At 32.4% G+C, this 20,658-nt stretch overlaps 1 protein-coding gene across 10 annotated transcripts in view; it reads left to right on the forward strand.

The window, feature by feature from the left end:
* The window catches only part of LOC118187848 (uncharacterized), a 323,471-nt gene that overhangs the window by 125,551 nt on the left and 177,262 nt on the right, over nt 1-20,658 (forward strand). For 2 of the 10 annotated variants that reach the window (XM_085816946.1, XM_035358131.2), the window contains one exon: nt 12,464-12,542. The exons of 7 other annotated variants lie outside the window; for them this stretch is intronic. The gene's annotated coding sequence lies outside the window, so the exon portion shown is untranslated. Of the gene's footprint in view, nt 1-5,778; nt 6,087-12,463; nt 12,543-20,658 lie in introns of those variants that run through there. One more of the 10 variants, XM_085816947.1, reaches the window with a different exon arrangement.

Consider the following 20,658-nt stretch of genomic DNA (forward strand, 5'->3'; position numbering starts at 1 on the left):
ATAGTTTCTTCAGAGCGTGTTCTCCTCCTCTTCATTTTCTGTTGACATCATCATGAAGAAGCTTGCTTTCTATTTGCCTTCGCTTAGAATTTAAAATTTTCATCGCCATCCGATATGGTCGATGTCAAAGCGAATTATTTCTCAACGAATAAGAACGGTAGTTATGTCTTATCTTGGACTTGAAAATTGTAAGTTTTCTTCTGCTCGAAGTATGATTTTACAGAACCTGATTATTTTAATTCTGAATTCTGGCTCGATGTAAACAATCGACTTATCTCTTTATCTTGTCTTTAAGTGAAATAGCACCTATTAAACAATTTTATTAGGACTTCAGGTTAACAAATTTACACTATTCCTTTATTAACAGAACAAATCACAGCTTCTTGCGGGATTAAACAGAGTACAAATGTTAAGGTAACTTTAAGCAGTTAGAGTATAAATTCACAAAGCAAATTCCTACTATGAGCTCTAGTTTAGGCCCTCAAATTATGCTAGCCGATGCAACAAAGGCTAAAGCCAATTCGGATAAAGCTGCGCGAAAATAGTTCAGAGACGTTTCCAAATTTCCACATAATTAATTTGCATTCTAGTGGGACCAATAAAAGTTGAAAGGTGACTGTAAAGATAAAATGATTAAGATAATGGTTTAATAAACAAAAATCTTACACGGTTGTAGGTAAAATGTTTTCAATTCAGTGCGTGGAATATTTTAGAATTTCTTGTTTAGCTTTAGAAAGTAATCAGTAGTAGTTTGCCATATTCATATTTTGGCTGAAGGACAATATCAAAGTTAGAAAATTCTTGTTCATACACTTAGCGAAAACGAACTGGTATGACATGCAGCATCTGCAGAACTTAATAATGCGTTTCCTCAGCATAATTCGATGTTCTCGATGTTCAGCCCATTCTCAAGAGGGAAATGATTGCCATTCATACGATGAAGCTGTGCTTTAAGGATTCAGTTTTATTTCACTGAAGCTTGATTGTATTATTTATTTGCATTCAAAACTCGATTTAATCTTAAAACATAATGCCTAGCGTTCTTTTGGGGTGTCCATCAATGCCCACATTTCTTGTTTCATTGAGGAAGAAAACATTGTTATTAGGCATAATAGGATAATCTTGGAAGTCCGTGCAGGGTTTAGACGATTGAGTGCTGGTAATTCGATCTGTGTTTTAGTCTAGGCGGACGACTGATTGAATGGATGATTTCTCAGTTTTCGTCGTTTATAACATAAATATGAGCCAGGTTTTCTTGAAAAACCATATACCAAGCGATTCTTTTACCTAGACAGAAAAATTTCATGTGCATTTTGGTATCGTTATCAACAAACATCTCTCATTAAAATGAGAGTTAAGATAGTATGTTATTAAAGCAAATGCAAAGGTAGTTTCGACACCTGGCAAGGCTACACGTATATTTTACTGTAACTTTAGCGATAATAAAAATATTATCGTGTTAAAAGAAGCATATTTTCTCTATTCATATATAATGTAATAAAAACATTTCTTTGAATTCAAGAAAGCTAAATTTTTTTTATCAAAATGAAATCAGAGTATTTAACTTTGGAGAAGTATTTTCAAATCTAAAGGGTAAAATAAGTTCTGTCACCTGATTAACATGGGAGTTAGAAGAACCGTTTTTGTCTTGTTTGTTTTTGTCTTGCTTTTGTCTTTCATAAAGATCGTCCATGATTCAAATTCCAATAAGGCCTACATTTTTCACATAACCACTTCTTGCTTTTTTTTAAAGATAAACTTGTGTGTCCATCTTCTATCCAAGTAACATTGCCCGTGCCTAGATGATAGAATATCGTATCTGTCCAACCATTTCTCGACAAAGGTCTAGTCAACTTTGAGGATGGGAATTTTAAACTTTCCATATTACTAATATAAAATCTTGAATTTTCGTTTAATTTCTTGAATTTCTTCCCTCGCAGTATATATATTTTATATATAATGCAACTTGTTATGGTATTTTAATTCACTAAATCATAAGTTAGTGTATGGGATAAACTATAGACTCACAAATTAGACTGAGATGCTAATACTGAAAGCTCAGCATTCATTATACAGCGAAGAATTTTCAGTGCATGATCCTTTTGTTTCTAAATATCTTTCAACACAAATTCATTTTCAAATCGTTTTATCGGTACGGAATGGATATATTTAAAACATTCACCTACTCAGCTTTCAAAAGTTAGCATACTAATAAGGAAGTATATTTCAAAATTTTCTGAAACTGTTCACTTAATTTTTTAAAATTTAATTTGCTTGTTTCTGTCTGCGAAAGTTAGTTCCCAGTCGTTATTATCAAATTCCGTTGCCAACTGTAGATCTTCCTGTTTAAATGATTTAATTAATCCTTGTGTGAGAACTGTCATACATATGAAACTAGAGTTTATTTTACATTAAATTTAAATATAATTTATCACTCTTTATAATCTTCCGTCGTCAACATTTGAAGCGTCTAATTTGTGAGTAGTGTATAGCATTTTTATGTGTATATCAGATGTTGCTTTGTACACCATTAAGCCACTTTGTTCCAAAAATAATTGGGTTTTGGCACTTGCTTCGTGATTCTTTCCTCCGAAAGCGCCTACGAAACTTAGTTTCTGATGTAACCCTTGAGATTTTCTCGATGGGTATAAAGAAACAAACAAAAGAATAATAACTGTTAATAAATCTGTTTTGTCACAAAGAAACCGTCAGAGCGTAGTTTGGGAAGATAAACTCTCATGATAAGGGTAGGTGAAAGGAAGAATGTGTCAAGCAAAGTCAAATGCGGAAAAGGGATAATGGTGACAGACTCTGGTTAGTGATTGCAGTTTCTTGTGAATCAGAGGAACATTTCATGGTTCAGCAAGTACAGTCATGTTTTGTTATATGTATAGGATACGCTTTCCCTACAGTCATTCTATATTTGCATTGTAGATATGAGTAGCATGTAAACCTAATGCACATGTTTTAGAATAATTGCATTAAGCCAGGTTTTCGGCCCGCATATTACGTAAGGCAGAACATTTTACCTTATAGAATTTTGTATAAAAATGTTCATACTTAAGTGAGTCAGCGCAAAACATGCAGAAATATATATATCTATTAATTTGAGATTAAGAAATTTAATTTGAGGTAAATATCTTCTGGTTTGGTTTATTAAAATTTTAGAAATATATCTGATTCTATAATTCAGTCCAAATTTTATTACTGGATTATTTATCTACAATCATCATTTTACTGCTATAATAATTGTATTGAATTTTTTAAATTTTCCTTAAGTACTTATGAGCTAGAAGTCGGTTTTCATTTCGTATTAGGGGCCCACCAGCGGCCGAGCGGTAAAGTCGCTGAACACTGGTAGTTCGGTCCGAGGTTCGAATCCCGCGAACGGGCTGGCTGCATGGGTGTTTTCGTGGTTTTCCCCATGTGTAACGTGTATACGAGCCAGTTTCCCTTAGAAAGTCCTCCACGAAAGGCATCCCTCCCCTTAGGCAGATAGCCCTAGTGTGCTTTGCCGTAATTAAATACACACACTCATTTCGTATTATATTATTTATCATAACTTCCTTTTTGTGTTTGTGTGTGTGTGAATTTTCACGGTTGTGTCAAATGAAACTTGTCACATTCTCTATAACCACAGTAGAAACTCAACTCTTCGTTTTCCCTTCCATTTCGTATCAGTATTTTCTATATTCATTTTCGATATTTTATACAGAAGAGGAAAAAATATATATTTTCGAGATGCATTCAAAGAAATATCATACAGAAGTATCGATTTTGTTTTGTTTTAAAATAAAAACCACAAAAACATTTTTAAGCGTCATTTTTCCAAATGGCAGCTTTGCAAATTTATATCTTTGCTGTAATGCTAATCATATCAGAAAATATCGTTTTCTGTTGTAGTATAAATTTTTTATATATTACAGTTTTTAAAGTTTTCTGTAGATTTGTTTCGCAATGAACAAGAAACAAAAAGTAGAAAGACAAGGCGTATATTACCTGTCGAATTGCAAAAAAAAATTTCCAGCGTACATGACTGGCAATCTTTTCTCATGGACCTTATAAGAAATAGACTAACCCAGTGGGCGGGGCGTGCGTCACACACATGTCGGGAAGAGAGAGTAGGGACGATTTAGTTTATCGTAACATTGAAACATATGGCGTTTGTATCACATAACTCTTTTTAATTATTAAATTTGACACGTTGTATAAATGCTGAGATAATAAAAATCACAGTTTTTGCTAATAAGATTTTATATATCTCATGAAACCACTTTTTAGTACATTTTGATTATTTTTTTAACTGCATTTTGAACATAAGCGTAATTCTTGTCTAAACATCATTCATTACCTTGATAAAACGGTAAAAACTCTAAACAAAAAAATTATGAATTTACTTTTGCCTACAAATAAAGTAAAATTACGTAAGATTGAAAGTACATGATGCTATGAAACAAATAAGGTAAAATTAAACAAGATTTGGTAATTTTTTTTAATTTTATGAACATTTTCAGGCAGTAGTAGCAAATATTTATCATTTGAAATGTTTATAGAAACCAATGATTGTTTTATTTATTTTTCTGTTTTCAAAATTATTATGGTATTAAAAGATGATCATTTATGACAATATTAATAACTCATAAAATTCGGAGCATAAACTTTTCTGAGTGTAATGAAAAATTTAAAAAAAATTCGCAGTAAATAAAAAAATCTTATGCGGAACTAGAAATAAATTTAAAAAAAAATTACTATAAAATACAAGATATTATGTACAATCTTAAATTTTTATTAATGGGCCTAAAGTAACCTTATAATTTTATATACCTGTAAATACTTTAAGCAGAATGACTATACATCCATAAATACATATGTATGAAAGTAAACAATTTAGGATATTTGTTGCATTGAAAAATTCGCTTACTTCACTTTTTATATCAAATATTTGTGAAAACAAGATTATATCTATTTATCTATTAATGTAAATACACACACCTATATATATATATATTTAGAGAGAGAGAGGAAGAGAAACAGATAATATGGTTTATTGATGCTTAAATAAAATTAATTTAGGAAATCTGCTTCGAATATTTTCTCTCTGTTTAGATTCATTGTAACATGCAACTGCATGATACATTCTGATTTTTAAATATTGAAATATCACTGCTTTAATTAATTTAATCAGGTGGTTTTTATCTGGCTCATCATCATAAATATGGTCTTGAAGAGAAGGAAATATATGTGTTCCTACGCTTTTTAAGACTTTTAGAGTCATGAAATTTATAATATTTTTTTTTATTCAATTTAAACTCCTTTTCAGTCTGCCTAAAAATTATTTCTGCATTTTTGCAGATCATTCGGACGTCACTGGAAGGAAAAGTCAAACCTTTACATCCAGATTTATAATATTTGAAACCTAGCAAACCAACATATGGTTCTGTTGAAACTAAAGCTGAGAAACAGATATTTCATTTTACTTCATAAGCTAAGCTTTTAACAACAAAACCAGCTATATAAGATGTATACTATTCGTTCTTAAATATTCTTATTTTTGATTACTTATAATGATAGGAATTAAAATTTACCTATAATTTAAAAAAGCAGCAAAAAATTCTAAATTTTAAAGAAAAACTTTCAAAAATTCATTTTTAGGCATTTTAGTATTTAGCTATAGTTTAGTATTAGTTATAGTTTTAGTAATTGTAAGAGAAAATTACTTGGTTGAATTTTTATGTTAGTTCAGATTTAAAATAGTATTTTCTAAAAGAAGAAGTTACAAATTCACTTACATCATAGGAAAAGCTAAAAATATATACAAGCCTGAAAGCATGCAACAGCTTTATAATTATTTAGAACGTTAATCATGCTTGAAAAACATGCTAAGTATTTAAAAAGCGATCTCAGTGTCAAAAAAATATTTAAAAATTCTTACTTGTGAAATGAGGCACTACCACCAGCTTTTTCGTGACAATTGTACGCGCTGCAATAGCCAACCATTGCTAATTTCTGGAAGTCGTCCCTACTTCTCCGGATGTGATCAAGGTGACAGCCGGGAATGCGCCAGACAAGGGAGAAAACGCAATTGGGTTAGTCTATTTCTTATAAGGTCCATGTCTTTTCTTGTATGACGTATAAAAAAACAAATCGACAAATTATGTTACTAAACCGACAACTAACCAAATCGATAAATTGTGCAATATAAGGTAGAACTCCAAAACTCCGTATTAGCTCAAATCAGCTAGGTTTCGAAAAGGTAATATTTATTTTTTCTAATTTAAAAGACTAAAGGTATATGTACACTAGAGTAGGAGAGGGAAGGCATTTATTTTCTATCTTGTAATCTCTGTTTCAATAAAAAAATTGTACATTAAAAAAAAAAAAAAAAAAAACTTTCTATTTCTTTAACGTTTTTGGCTACAAATAAATTGTTTATTTTGATTTGTCTTAAGACTTTTCACTTTCACTTTCAGCACTTTTCACTTTCAACTAAAAGCAGAGATGAGCATATTTCGTGCGTCAGATCTAAACCTCAACATATAACCTTGTTTTATTTTTCTGCATTAAAATTAAAGAAAAGAATAATTTTTGTGTTTGCTTAACTTTTTAATTACTTCATTTTTTGAAAAAGAGATTGTAACTTTTTTATTATATTTCTTTATGCATAAGAAACATCTCACATTAAACTGATAAAAATGTTATAAGTTTTCATTGCTTTTTTTTAAATTTAAAATTGGGTCCTAAAAGTCCCGTTGGGATATAAATGAGCGATTTTATTGATGGGACTTTAGAATGAATTACTTACTTCTGTTCAACAGAAATTAAATTAAAATACCGTTCTTATAGACGTAAAATAATTAAATCAATAATATAATGCATATTATTAAATTTCTACACTTACAATTTGTACTAAATAAATTTATGGTTTTCTTCGGAACACAGTACCTGTATAATAATATCACGTAAATAAATTAGCAAGTTAAATTTTATTTGCCCTAGAAGAGGAAAATCCACCTACTCGGGATAGCCTGATGTTCCAAATGTACTTGAATGGTATGTTTGCTCTCATTTGACAAAGATTATAAGTCATTGAATTCGAAGACGAAGATTTAACTCGCATTTATTGTATTGATTTTAAATAATATACTTTAGGGCATCTGTCATCTCCTGTAAGTCTCTTAAATTAACGTGTATGATTTAAACTGAGCGCACCGCAAGTTCCTTTCAAGTGCAATGTTTAGTATGTGTTGTGCATAATATGTTTAGTTTTTGTTTGTTTAGTTGCTATGCTTGTCATGTAATTCGTAGAATAAGTTTTTTATATGGTCAAATGAATTTTGTTTGAACCATCACTTAATACCAACTTTATTTCTCTGCGGAAACTCCCTAAAAACCTGTGTGAAAAAAGGGTTCTAATTTGAATGTTGGAGATACCAACGCAACAAGAATCAACTAAGTTGTATAAAACGTAAGCTTAAATTTTAGGTAACTTACACTAACTCGCTTTGCTTTACTACTTCCTACAGTTATTCTTCTACGTGTTACTTTATTTAATATTAGTACTAATTTAAATTAGTGTAAGAAGAAACCTTTTACAAATGGTTAAAGATCTGGTTTAGTTTTTTTGATTTTTAACCCCACTTTAGTTTCTTTAAGTTGTGCATTTAGCAAATTCTCTTTTGCACGTTTGACTGCAATAATTACTTCAGCTTTAGCATAGATGTTTTTTATGATTTCTCTAATTTTTAGTGGAAATTTTCTTGGAATTAATATGAAATTCTGATTTTTTTATTTTCGTCCTAAAGTTAAAACATATGTCGTTACAGAAAAAGAAAAAAGTACTAATTCTTCCTAAGAAGACGGCATATATTACAGTCACAGTTCTTCCGGAAGTCTTTATCAAACTGCCATTAAAATTCCTGATACATTTACCACGTACCGCTTTTGTGATTATTCAGACTCTCATAATTACAGATTATTGCTAGCCGTTCTGGCTATTGGACCTCGATTTAGGAGAAAGACAGTGGAGCGGAAGTGTCTCCCGGAAGTTCGAAATTAAGAGAGGTATTCCTCTTTAATGCGAGCTTACAATACAAATTTGTTTTGTTTTTCCCAATGCCTTTACATGGCATAAGTATTAAAAGAACTTGTAAAGGGAAAGATAAGTATTCTAAACTGAAATTTATACTAGGAATTCGTTATATCATTTATACTATGGAATCTACTTAATTATCCTTTCTTAATAGCATAATTTAATCAGTATGTTATTTCGTCGCTTATGCAACTGATTGCCTTAATTATATAAAATCTTTTAATGAAATAATGTCACTTTATTGTCGCTTTCTTTCTCTTTTTGTGCTTAATATTATTTCTTTTTTGTTCCATTAAGCACGATATTTTTATGCTTTTAGGATTTCAACGGAATGTGATAATGTTTTTATTAAGCTATATTTTTTCTGTTTGCCGACCAGACGGTATAGTGATTAGGGAAGCTGACTGCGATACCAAAGGGCCCGGGTTGCATATAAGTATTCTGTACCGCGCCACGCGCATAGGAAAAAATCTGTACTTGAGATTGGACATACTTTCCGATGACATCATTTTCTTTTGACGTAGTGACGTTTAGGCGGGATCCTTGCGGTTTTGTTTTAGTTGAATGACGCACTCCAGTGTCTCTGAAGTTTGTTTTCTTTGAATAATAATGCCAGACGAAAACATTTCCAGGCAGCGTTCTACTGATAGTTTCCTGTTTCATAGAATATTAAAATTATAAAATCTTTCTAATATCAAAATCAACGTGAAGCGCTTCGATTATATAAAGAGCTTAGTTCGAGAATTTAGGGCAGAAACGAAAACACATTGGATCGCACGACGATCTCGACCCAACTGCGATGACATTGTTTGCTAGTAAGTATAATATTATTGCAATTTTGTTGCATTCTCTTTCTTTCACATTGCAGAAAATATTTCCTTTGCAAATGTATACGTTATTTCCATCCTAAGGTCCATATCTTCCACATTTCTAATATTCTGGCTCTTTAAATGAAAGAAAAAGTGTACTCAATATTGTCGATGAAATTGAATGTATGTGTACATACAAGAAAAGAAACTTCCTCCTGTTATATACACTATTTTCATACAAAAGTACGAAATGTGTTACACATTAAAAAGAGGGCAAAATTCATATTATGCATTCAGAATTATTATTCACTTTCAACATACGTAGCTCTATTTCTCTGTTCCAAATCTATAGTCAGTCTTCAAAAATAAATTATATTTTTTCAGACTGACAACAGATATCATGAAATTGTTAGGTACAACGTTTTTGTTACTTGCGAAAATTGATTTGTCTCATACTTTCGGAGACTGCATCTGCAGAGAATGGATATTTAATGAATATGAAATAATAAATTAATGACCCCCAACACCTTTAATATGAAAGGTTTTAAATTAAGAATGCATTTATTAAAAACCTTCTGCACCTAATATGAATACACATTTACGGAGTTAGCACTAGAAAAAATAATACGTTTTCTCTCTAGAAAAAAAAAAAAAGTTCAATTTTTTACATAAAATTCACCACACTGCAGTGTCATAAGAAGTGTAATCTCATGGCAACAAAAATACAACACACGTCCTTAATAGGAATCATCTTTTCGGTACTGCTATCAAAATGTAAACAAATGGTATGAAGGTGTACCCTCGAGCCCAACTAAAGTCAGGGCGTTCCTACGCTTAGAGGAAATGATCTCATCGGAAGCCGTACCCAAACACGAAGTTGGATTTTTTTCCTAAGCGCGTGGTGCGGTTCAGAATACTTATATGCGCCCAGGTTCGAATCCCGGAGAAGGCATCGTTGTAAGTGTCCGTCCCTTCACAGGAGGCAAAGGTGGCCCACTATTAGGTGCCTCCATAATAAAGTGACCGCCACTTCTGGCCTTAGTAGTAGTGGCTAAGCCGAAGTCGGCTGACGGCCGGCCACTGGATATTAAATTTTTTTTTCTGCTGATTCGGTTTAAAAATAAGTTGCTTGGCTGTTTTCTTCATTTAATTTCATAATTAACGTAACACAAGGTAGCGCCCATGGAAACGCTTAGTATCGATTACTTTAATGATATAAAAAGCAACATAATCTGTGTCAATTATTTATTTACATAAATTCGAAGACACCAATATTGTTATTATTACAATTTACATAAATAACAATATTTAATTACTCCCCTTTTTAATCAATACATTTAATATTGTTGCGTTTTTCTTTTCTGACACCAGTTGTTACGTTGACACCAGTTTGGTACGTTCGTTACGGGGTTCGTGTGGATGTGGAGTGAATAACGACGACAGCACTTGATGGACTATCGAAAACACTTTATTTAGCAATATTAATCAGGACACCGCCAAAGTCATGTTTCACAGTCGTCGAAGATCTACTATACACTCGCTGGAAAAATCAGCGACACAGCCTTCAGGTTCAGGCTATAACGATGGAGACAGCTTCATTGCAAAGCACCAGAGTACAGCTCCTGACTCTGCTCGGTCGTTCTCGGAACTCCACGTACTCTCGAGACTCTCCAAGCTACAACTCGCGATGTACTAGACGACACACAGAGCACAGCTTCCGATTCTTTGGTTCAGTCGTTCCCGGAGCTCAACACACTCACTCGACGAGGCACTAACTGCGATACACTAAGAGACTCTTCGATGCACTCGACGACCAACTCGGCGCTAGACTTCGAGACTCGCTCAATGACTGATTATCAGCTCGCTACACGAGGCACCAACTCGATACTAACTCGCACTAACACACTAACTGACTGCGAACCAGCAGTTAGTGTGTTAGTGTGTTACTGCGAACCAGCAGGTTTTATATAGCTTTCGGCTTGTGTTCGAGAACATTCTGGGCTAAACCGGTAAAAATTCGTTCCAGAAGGTTCTCAATCCGTCCATTGTATATCGCCAATTTTGTCGCCAAAAGGGCGATTTCTCGCCAACTGTGGCAATTTTGCCTTCCTTTGCCATATTATGGCAACCCTAAAACTGCTTTGCGGGGAAGTCATCTTACCGCGCCTGTACATTTCGTAACAATATTGATGAATTATAAAAGTGGAAAGTAGTAAACTAAAAAGAGAGACCTAGTTGGTCAAACAATTTGCGCATTGAGCTGCAAATTTTAAAATATTTGCAAAGAACAGAAAAGTTAAAATTCGCTAATAATTTAAAGTTCATTTGATACTGGAATTCCAAAGTAAACTAGTAACACCAAGTATAAACAAAATTGGAAATTCGAAAAGACAAAAAAATTTTTAAAAACCTAAAAAACACCATCATATTTTGTTCGCAAACAATCAAAAACATTTTAAAGACAAAGAAATTGTATACAAATAATTGCGATAAGTGGTCAATTAGCTCAATTCGAAGTTTCGTACTGGCTTATCAAGGGAAAAGTGCAAGAGTGAGTGAGTGAGTGAGTGAGTTTTTTAGCGCAAAAACCAATGATGATTATGATGCGCCGGAAAAGTGCAAGAAATCTCCAATTTAGGTAATACCACAGGCACATTTCGTCAAACGAAACAATTGAGACTGAAAGCAGTAATTCATTAATAAAATTATTAATTTTAATTATCTTATTCTAGCTATATCTCAATAGTTTCGTCTCTTTTCCTGACGTGCCTGTAAGTTTAAATTAAAATTGAACTTAACAAAAGAGAAAACAAGAAAAAAAATTTGCAATAAATAAATAAATAAAATAAAATAAAATAAATAAGCTTGAAACAGATGATAGAAAAACCTATACAAGGTAGCCTGGTCTGGCAAATGTGCAATTAAAATAAACAGTTTAAAAGCTGTTAGTCATAAAAATACATTATTTTAAGGGTAAATCGTATTAAATCGAAGAATAAAAACTTTGCTAAAAAGAAAAATAACGACACAAAATGGGTCCTGCTAATAGATACTGATGGATTATATATATACATATGTTGATGGAATATCATATATATATATATATATATATATATATGTTGATGGATTATTATATTTATATATAGAGAGAGAGATAGATACTGATAGATTAAATATACATATATATATATATATATTTCTAAAGTGTTCAGTGATAATCGTAAATCGAACGATTAAAGTTTGATCCAAATGTCGAGAAGGTAAATTTTATAAATGTCATAGTTGTAAATATGTATAAGATTGCGTTCATTAAATATGAAAAAGAATTTAATACAATACGACTATGAAAATAATGATTTTCTAATAATAATGATAATAAAATACATGAAAAGTATGTATAAAATTGCAATAGGATGTGAAACAAAAATTAGGACTGGAGTTTGAAAACTTCATATTAGAGTCTAACACCTCAAAAAAGTTTATCATTAAAGATTAAAAAAAATTTAAATGTATTTTTACAAAGTTTTAAAAACTGTAGTTTATTTTTTTTTTATTCTTATTCCAGCTAACATCTCAACTGGCTTTAAACTAAATAGTTATGACAAGCATATATCAGTTTAAGCGTTAATCTCCAGAAATTTAAGGTAAGAACATAAAATTATGTATTTAATCTAAGAGGCACCTCATTTTTAATGATATTTATGAGAAAACAATTTTACGCCTCAGAATCGAAGAAATATAGCGGCGAGATAAAAATCGTAAACAATTAGATTTATAAAATTTTTTGTATTTTATTTTTTTAATATTTTTTATATTTATATAGTTAATCCTCTATATAGCAGGAAAAAGAAATTTCATTGTGGAAACTTAAATTCTTACTCTGTTGTACTTGATAAATACATTTTCTTATGTACTGCAATTTCAGCACCAGCATCATATGAAAATTTTCTTTTTTCCAGTAATTTTTCCTTTTTAGCATTTAACTGTTTTACACTGTATTAGAAGAAGGCTTAATCTAAAAAATAGCATATCTAAGAGGTAACGGTGGCCGCCTATTAGGTGCCTCCATAATAAAATGGTCACCGCTTCTGGCCTTAGGAGTAGCCAGTAGCCAGTGCCGTTATAGGCAAGTGCCCGCCAAAAAAAAAAAAAAAAAAAAAAAAGTGAAAGATTTAAATAATTTATACATATTAAGCGATTCAGAAAACGATAATCTGAAGGTTGTGTTCGTTGATCCAGCAACTGAAGAAGTCGTCGCTATGTCAGATTCAAGCTCGGTAATTCAAAAGCATGTATGCAGCCTCTTTTCATATGCTCAGTTGTATGAGGAATCTGCAATAATTGGCTTATTGATCAAAGAAAAGAACTGGATGTCCTTGAATATATCCTTGCACTTTTTATGGTATTTCATTTTGTGCGCCTTAACAAGCTGCGGGAAGGAATTCCTTGTTAGGAATCCGAGATATATCTCAACAATAATGAGCATCCTTGACCAATTCAGAGTTTAGTTTAATCACTTGAAAGAAAGCTTTGTGTTTCTAAGATTCATTAAATATTTATTTGACGTTAGCTTACATGCAGATAAAATAATTTCGTAAATGGAAGTTATTATATACCATCCAGCATTTTTTTCCCTTTAAGCGACCAAAAAATATGAAATAAAAACCCTCAGTTTCGAAATCTTAAGTGGTACATAATACGGCTATGTTTACCTACCCTGAAATAATGTCTGTTGTTTTAGCATGCGTACGCATGTTCTTTCGATTAAGATGCATTAATTGAAAAATAGCGCTTAATATGATTTTGTTGGAAATTATGAAGCTCCCTAACTTCTCATCGGAGAAATTCGATCAGAAAGTGAAAAATTATATAAAAATCTCTTATTTATTATGCAAAAACAATTCAATATTTAAAACTCCACAGTAACAGTCAGAAAAGAAATACCTATGCACATGGTAAAAGCCTCTCTCTTCCATAGCGAATGTAATCAACAGCAAATTTTTTATTTTCTATCTTGTATGGAAGTAATTCAAAGTGTAATTAATATTCGATTAAAACAAGGTGTTTGTAATGCGCGCAACTTTTTCCCTTTTCCTGTTACTAGTACTAAAGTATTACATATTTTTATACTCGTGCATTTCGGCGAATTTCATGTTGTGCATCTGTGATATTGGTTGGTACGAAAAAAAATATCTTTTGCTTTATTTCATACGCTCTTTGGATAAGTTTTATTTCGACGAGTTTTAGAACATTTTAAATTAGTTCAAAACATTTTTTTAAAGTCATCTGTTTTTTAGCCAAGTGATTTTTCTGTGCAGGAGACATGAAAACTATTCTGTCCAAGATTCGAACCGCGGATTTTCCATTGCTAGTTGAATATGCTAATCACTTCACCATGAAAACGCTCTTGGAAGATTGTAATAATTCCTTACATTCTTCTCCACGAGCTACCCAGTCGACCAAATCTAAGTATCGATGAATTATCGTTCCTCACATTTACGTTCAGGTGCTATTAGTTTATTCTAATAGGTTTTTCGCAGCAGGAAACGTGAAAGGTCAGTTATTCTTTTTTGAGATTCAAACAACGAATCTTTCAATGCTAACTGGACTTGGCCACGAAAGCATGCACGGTAAGGTAAGACTTCCTAACAGTATTAATTGAGAAGGTATATGAGGGTAGTTTATATAGGATTATGTGTAATTATTCAAAATTCTGATGTAGAAACTAGGTTCTTTAATACTGCAAGATCTCTGAAGATACACTTCAGTATTGCTTTGAGTATTTTCAACGTCTTGTCATATCGTTTGAAATTGCATTAAGTATTTGACAAAAAAAAAAAAAATGTATTATGAACAATGTTTCTTGTATTTTGCATAGATTAGTTTTTTTCTGATGATTCTTTTATATGTCTAGTTTTTAGAAATATAAAATCTTATGTGAAGAAGACTGATTATTGAGTTTATTTGTACGAGACAACAGAATTCTAAAATGAATTGCAATTTATATTACACTAAATAGCTATGGTAAAATAAGGTAATGAAAATGTCATCATTTTTGCATGTAGCCAGTAAGAATTTCTGTCTCTGCATTCACACCATTCACACATCTCAAAATTGTTATAATCTTAGGCCTTTTTAGCATCACAGAAGTTTTACAATCAGCAAAGTAGAGACTATGATCTTAATCTAAAGACATTAACAGAGAGGTAACCTTGTTTATAATTTGATAACCTTCCAAACTTCAGATGAATTCTTAATTTCGTCGAACTTATTTCTCTGGACAATTTTGAATTTCCGTTTATCTTTATTCATTGGCCAACCGCAGTAACAAAATTTGCTGCTACTGTGTAGTAAAACATGAGAAATTACCATGTTTTGACATAATAAAACGAAAATAAAAATGAAGCATTTAAAGTTTTCAAGTTTCCCAGTCAAAATAGAACATTTTTTTAATATGTCTACTAAACGCCGAAGCCGAAAATGGCGTTTACACAAATCATTGGGATTCGTCTGTTTCCTTCTCCGTTCTTTCGCGATATTAAAATTTTCAGCTTTCAACTGGTATGCGTAAGTATTAAATCTTCCATGGTTATGTAACGAGGACTCGTTCCTTTAATAGCGAATTTCTGTTTATGAAATATTTGAAAATTACATCAAACTGTATATGCTCCTTTTCGGAGGACTGATTTTTAAACTATTGGCGGTTGCAGTTAATAAAACGGACTGATTACCTGCTGTAACCGGTATTATTCTGTAATTACTCTGATTGGATCATAGCAGCCTTCGCGCTAATTGCTTCTGCCAACTTGTAAGCGCTAAGTATTGCCACATGCTTCTTATTATCCAGAAGGGACGTTAGCCCAAATGGGCTATTAAGGGCCGTTCCCACTGGGGCTTATCTGAGATAACGGAGTCAGTTCCATGTTTCGACTAGCTCTGCTTTACCTGCAGCTGGTATTTTTCAACTTGCTGCCCTATGGGAGAAAAAAGGTTTTGGAGATGGGTCGGCTACGTTAGTTGTCCCCGTTAGCTCAGATAAACTTTAGTGGGAACGGCCCTAAAGTTTTGAAACGGGATTTTTCGTTGAATAACTATAAACGGCGTTTCACTTTTCTGCCACCAAGTATTATCGCCCTATGTTATTGTTAAAGAACTAAAATAATTAAAGATCTGCATGAATGTATGAATGTTTTTCGCAATGTGAAAAAAACAACGGTACCTAGAGCCACCAATATTGAATAACGTAGTCCTGTATCCGAATATATTCATCTGGAAGTACAGATTTTGGATTTCGAGGTTATTTTATTATCTATTTAATATTTTATTAAACGTTAACAAATTTTTCTGTTAAAAAACTCAACGCTTTCAAAGTAAGCAGTGGAAACACTGTGCGGACTAAAACATTTTTATTCCCAGCGTTCGAGGCTGTCTGTGGAAAATTCTAAGATTTGCTGTTTTTAAATATCTGGTGACTTGTTGTTGAACTGAATTTTATGTGGCGTAATTGCAAAAATAGTAAAATTTTGTAACACAAAACGTTGATAATAAAAAAAAATATAAATATATATATACCAACACTTAACACTACGTCGGGAATTCTAAATTTTGTTAAATAAAAATTTTGTGATTTTCTTGTTGAATTGTATATGGCGCAAGTATGAAGAAAGTGATATTGAATAATGAAGTTAAAAAGGTAAAATTAATGGGTTAACAGGAGTGATAGTAACAGCAGGCTAAGTAGACTGCGAGCTCAGCGAAAGGGTAAAAAAAAACTTAAACAAAACCGTCAAACCGGAAACCTTTCAGATTATTCTTATTTTATATTTTAATATTAATTAAATTTGCGTATTTCTGGGATAGAAAACGAGTGTGACATATAGAATTGAAAATGAGGCAAAAAGGCAGAGCAGCCTAAATAAAATTTTTCAATGCGAAAATTTACGCTTCAAAATCAGTGTCTTGTGCACTTGGTAAATGAATTCATTAAATTACATATTTGAGGTATTTGAGGTTGCAGTCAGTAAGATGTAACTAATGAAGACGGTTGCAAACTACTGTGCTTTGTTAATATTGTAATTGAATCAGTTAAGCTTTTTTCCCGTTCAGGTTGCTGGGGTTTATTTTGTATTGAATTAGAATAGAGTTTTGTAATTAAACCAGAATGCATTTAAAATGGGCATAAATAAATTTTCGCAGTTAAATGTATGGGCATCTTACTCTTGAAATTTTAAACGAATGAGAAGAAACGTAAATATTATGCCTTATACGTATTGTACGGGGTCTTTAAAAATGCTGTAATGAATACCTTGTCGAAGCAGTTACAAAGAGCTTTCAGTATTCCCACAGATTTTATAAGTAATTAGGGGTATTTGCTTTTTTTACTGAAAGTAATTAGGGTTACTGCTGTTTTTACTGAAAATGTTTCAGTGTTTACCATTTAGGAATACAAAATGATGACATCAAATCGAATTTGAAAGCGAAATTGAAATTTTTAAGCTCAGCTATAGCCTTTTTTAAATGCCTAAGGCATGTAAGAAGTTTTTTGGATCAATACTGAAATTTTGCAATTCGGTACATCCAGAATTTGTATGTACTCTTCCAAAAGAAAGAGGAATTCGCAAAAACAGGTTAATCTTTGCTTTGATTATATGACTCATTACTGCAGCAGTTTCGGTAAATTTTCAAGCTGAAATTTTCCATTGCGTGGATATATTCATAGCGAATCGGCAAGAGAACCAACCAGTCGTGTAATAAACTTTGTACCGTAGATACGAACGCCGAAAATTAAATGCCATCTAAATGTTAGAAAGGAGGAAGAGAACGGGTTTTGGGGCTATTTTCGTCTTCATTCCCTTACCAAGCGATCGATCCCGGGAGCAGATGCGTTGTTTAGAAAATCCCTCTTAGTTATGCATATATTGCTGTCTTAAGATTTCTTCCTGTATCCTTAGAAGTAAACCTATTTTAGTCTTCAATATATTAGGTTGTTCTTAGTATGGGGTACATTTATAAGCTATCTCTAAATGAATCTGCTGTTTGATAAAGACATCCCGCTAGTCAAGCCGCAGGTTACTTTCTATTACAGCGAAGTCTTTACAGAGTATATACAATATCTGCGATAAATTATTAAGCTGGAGACGATGAATTTATGACACTCGCCGTAAAAGTCGCGGTCAGTAATATGTATGAAGACAGTTGCAAGCTATTGTGCTTTCTTAATATTGTGACTGAATCAGTTAAAGTTTTCTCCCGTTCAGGTTATTACGAATTTTTTTGTTTATTTGGAATAGGAGTAAAAAGGAGTTTTATGGGTACTTTTCCGTTTCGCCGGCGCAAATCTCGCCAAGCAGACTTTGTTGGCGACAACATAAAGTATACACATAAAAAATGTTAATTCTAAGAATTTTTTTTTTATTGTGAAGGCATAAACATTTTAATATGGTTTAAAATTTTGTAAAAAGCCAATAAATAAAGACAATAAATTTGTAAAAAGACATTAATTTAAGAATTTACTATGATTTCATGGTTCAAAATCCTGATTCGCCGGTTCGTATCACGTGACCCCAAGTGATCTCATCTCACGTAAACTACGCTACTAAAATTTAATTCGCTCAGTAATAATCTACATTAATTTTAAGTTAAATCTTAATTTGGAATACAAGTTTAAATGCAAGAATTATTTCAATTCGTACGAATAGCTTACTCAGAAATTATGTAAAACCGCAGTGCTTTGCTTCGCTAGTGCATTCTCATTAGAATTGATGAATTTAACACTTGATTTCGCCTTCGGATGAGCGGTGTAATTGCGTTCTAATTGACTTAATTACCGTGAATTGTCTTAGGGGATAAAATTTAAATATCGTGTAAAAATTCTATATTATTGTATGCCAGTATTGAAAGAAACAATCTGATAAGAAATGGCTTCAACTTGTTTTGAAACTGAGGGGTAAAAGGTTACCAGCGAAGATATTCCGTCTGGCATCAGTTAAACCATTATTGGCGACTTTATCGTTTGCGCCGGCAAAACGGAAAAGTACCGTTTTATGATTAAGCCAGGATGCCATACACTCATGGATATCGTAGCACCTCAAGAATGATAGCGGCTTAATACTGTATATATTTGAATTAATTTTAGTATTAGTGGGCAGACTATCAGTGGAAACGTAAACGTAATAACAATGGCACTAATAAACTAAATCTACCTTAAAGTCTAATTTTTCAAAACTTTTTTCGCGAAGTACCAAAATTTTATGGTGATTGAACGGCTCGCTTCTCTGTAATGGGTATTGAAAGAAGAAAAATGCCTTGCTTAACTTTATTGAAATTTATCTTCAGTTTAGCGGTTTGACGATATTGCTTCAGAGACGTTTGAGTTTAAGCATTATGCGTGATCAATTGCCATTAATTATGAAACTTAGGAAATATAGCATACTAGTATCTGTTAACTAGTTTCAAGAATAAATCATAGCTTCGGCGTTACCGTGCATATAATAAAAGTATAAAGCGGGGTATCATTTTCCAGAATGGCCATTCATTATGCGCTAACATTAAGCCCTCTGACATATTAAGAAAAAACTCGAATGTTAAGAAAAGTGAATAAATGCAATTATCATAGCAGTATCCAAAAATTCAGAAGCGATGTTTAAGGATTTGCGGTCGATTTACTTTCAGCGTTTTGTGCTCTCGCAGAGTTTATATGAATTATTCCTGGTTTGCTTTTAGATCATGCAGACTAGCTGTTGACTATTCAAGTTATCAGTAAGTGTTTTAGTATTTTCTATTTCCTTTCCGTATGCCTTCGGTGTGTAATTGGAAGCATAATCTAAGCGTATTCGAGAGGTCTAGGATTTGAGTCTCACGTGAGAGCATTGCACATATTTTAGGTCTGCTGCTTCAAAATAACGTAATGACTGTATAAGTAGTTGAAGAAATATTACGCAGATTTGCATTTTCTCAAACATATATTGTAGAGTCATTGGGGTTTCTGACGCTGGAGATGTGAAAAATGTACAATGCCTTCGCCGGGATTGGAACCTAAACTTCTCGAATACGCGCCGAGTATGCTACCGTTACACCACGAAAGCACGCTAGAAGGAGAAAGAAAATACCATATATACTACTGCTTTTAAATGGCGACTGGGGATTAGGGTATTCAATCGCCAAATCCTGGTGTTGATGAATTATCGTCCCCCACCTTTTAGTTCGGGTGCCACTGTTGAGTCATTAGGTATTTTTGAAGCAGGAGATTTGAAAAATGTGCACTACCCTTCCCGGGACTCGAGCCCTGAACCTCTCGAATACGCGCCGAATGTACTGTCGTTACACCACGAAGTCATGCTGGAAGGAGGGAGAAAACATCTTATAATATGCAATGGAATTTGGCTCAATTTTCAAAATAATAAATTGGGCAGTCAATACTAAATCTGAAACTTAATGAAATTTATATTTGTTCGTTACGTTCATTAATCGTATTCATTACGAGGATCACTATTTACTCAGTTACAAATCGTAGTAATGAATTCTGGTATGCTGATAGTGCTACTTATATGAATTTTATAATATAGCAGATATCATTTTAAGTGGTTTTGAGCATCTAATTAAAAATACACTTACTAAGCACTTTTTCATTAAGTATTTCAAAGGCCAGTTTATGGCTTTCTGACTCGAACCATATTCGCTTTGTAAGCTGAGTTTAACACATTTAAAAAATTAGTAAGGGGGTTTATTATCTATCTATTCTTTAATTTTTTATGATAAAAC

Source organism: Stegodyphus dumicola, chromosome 5 (assembly GCF_044657685.1).
Source record: "Stegodyphus dumicola isolate Sdum_Otavi_A_Nest chromosome 5, ASM4465768v1".
NCBI classification, from domain to species: Eukaryota; Metazoa; Arthropoda; class Arachnida; order Araneae; family Eresidae; genus Stegodyphus; species Stegodyphus dumicola.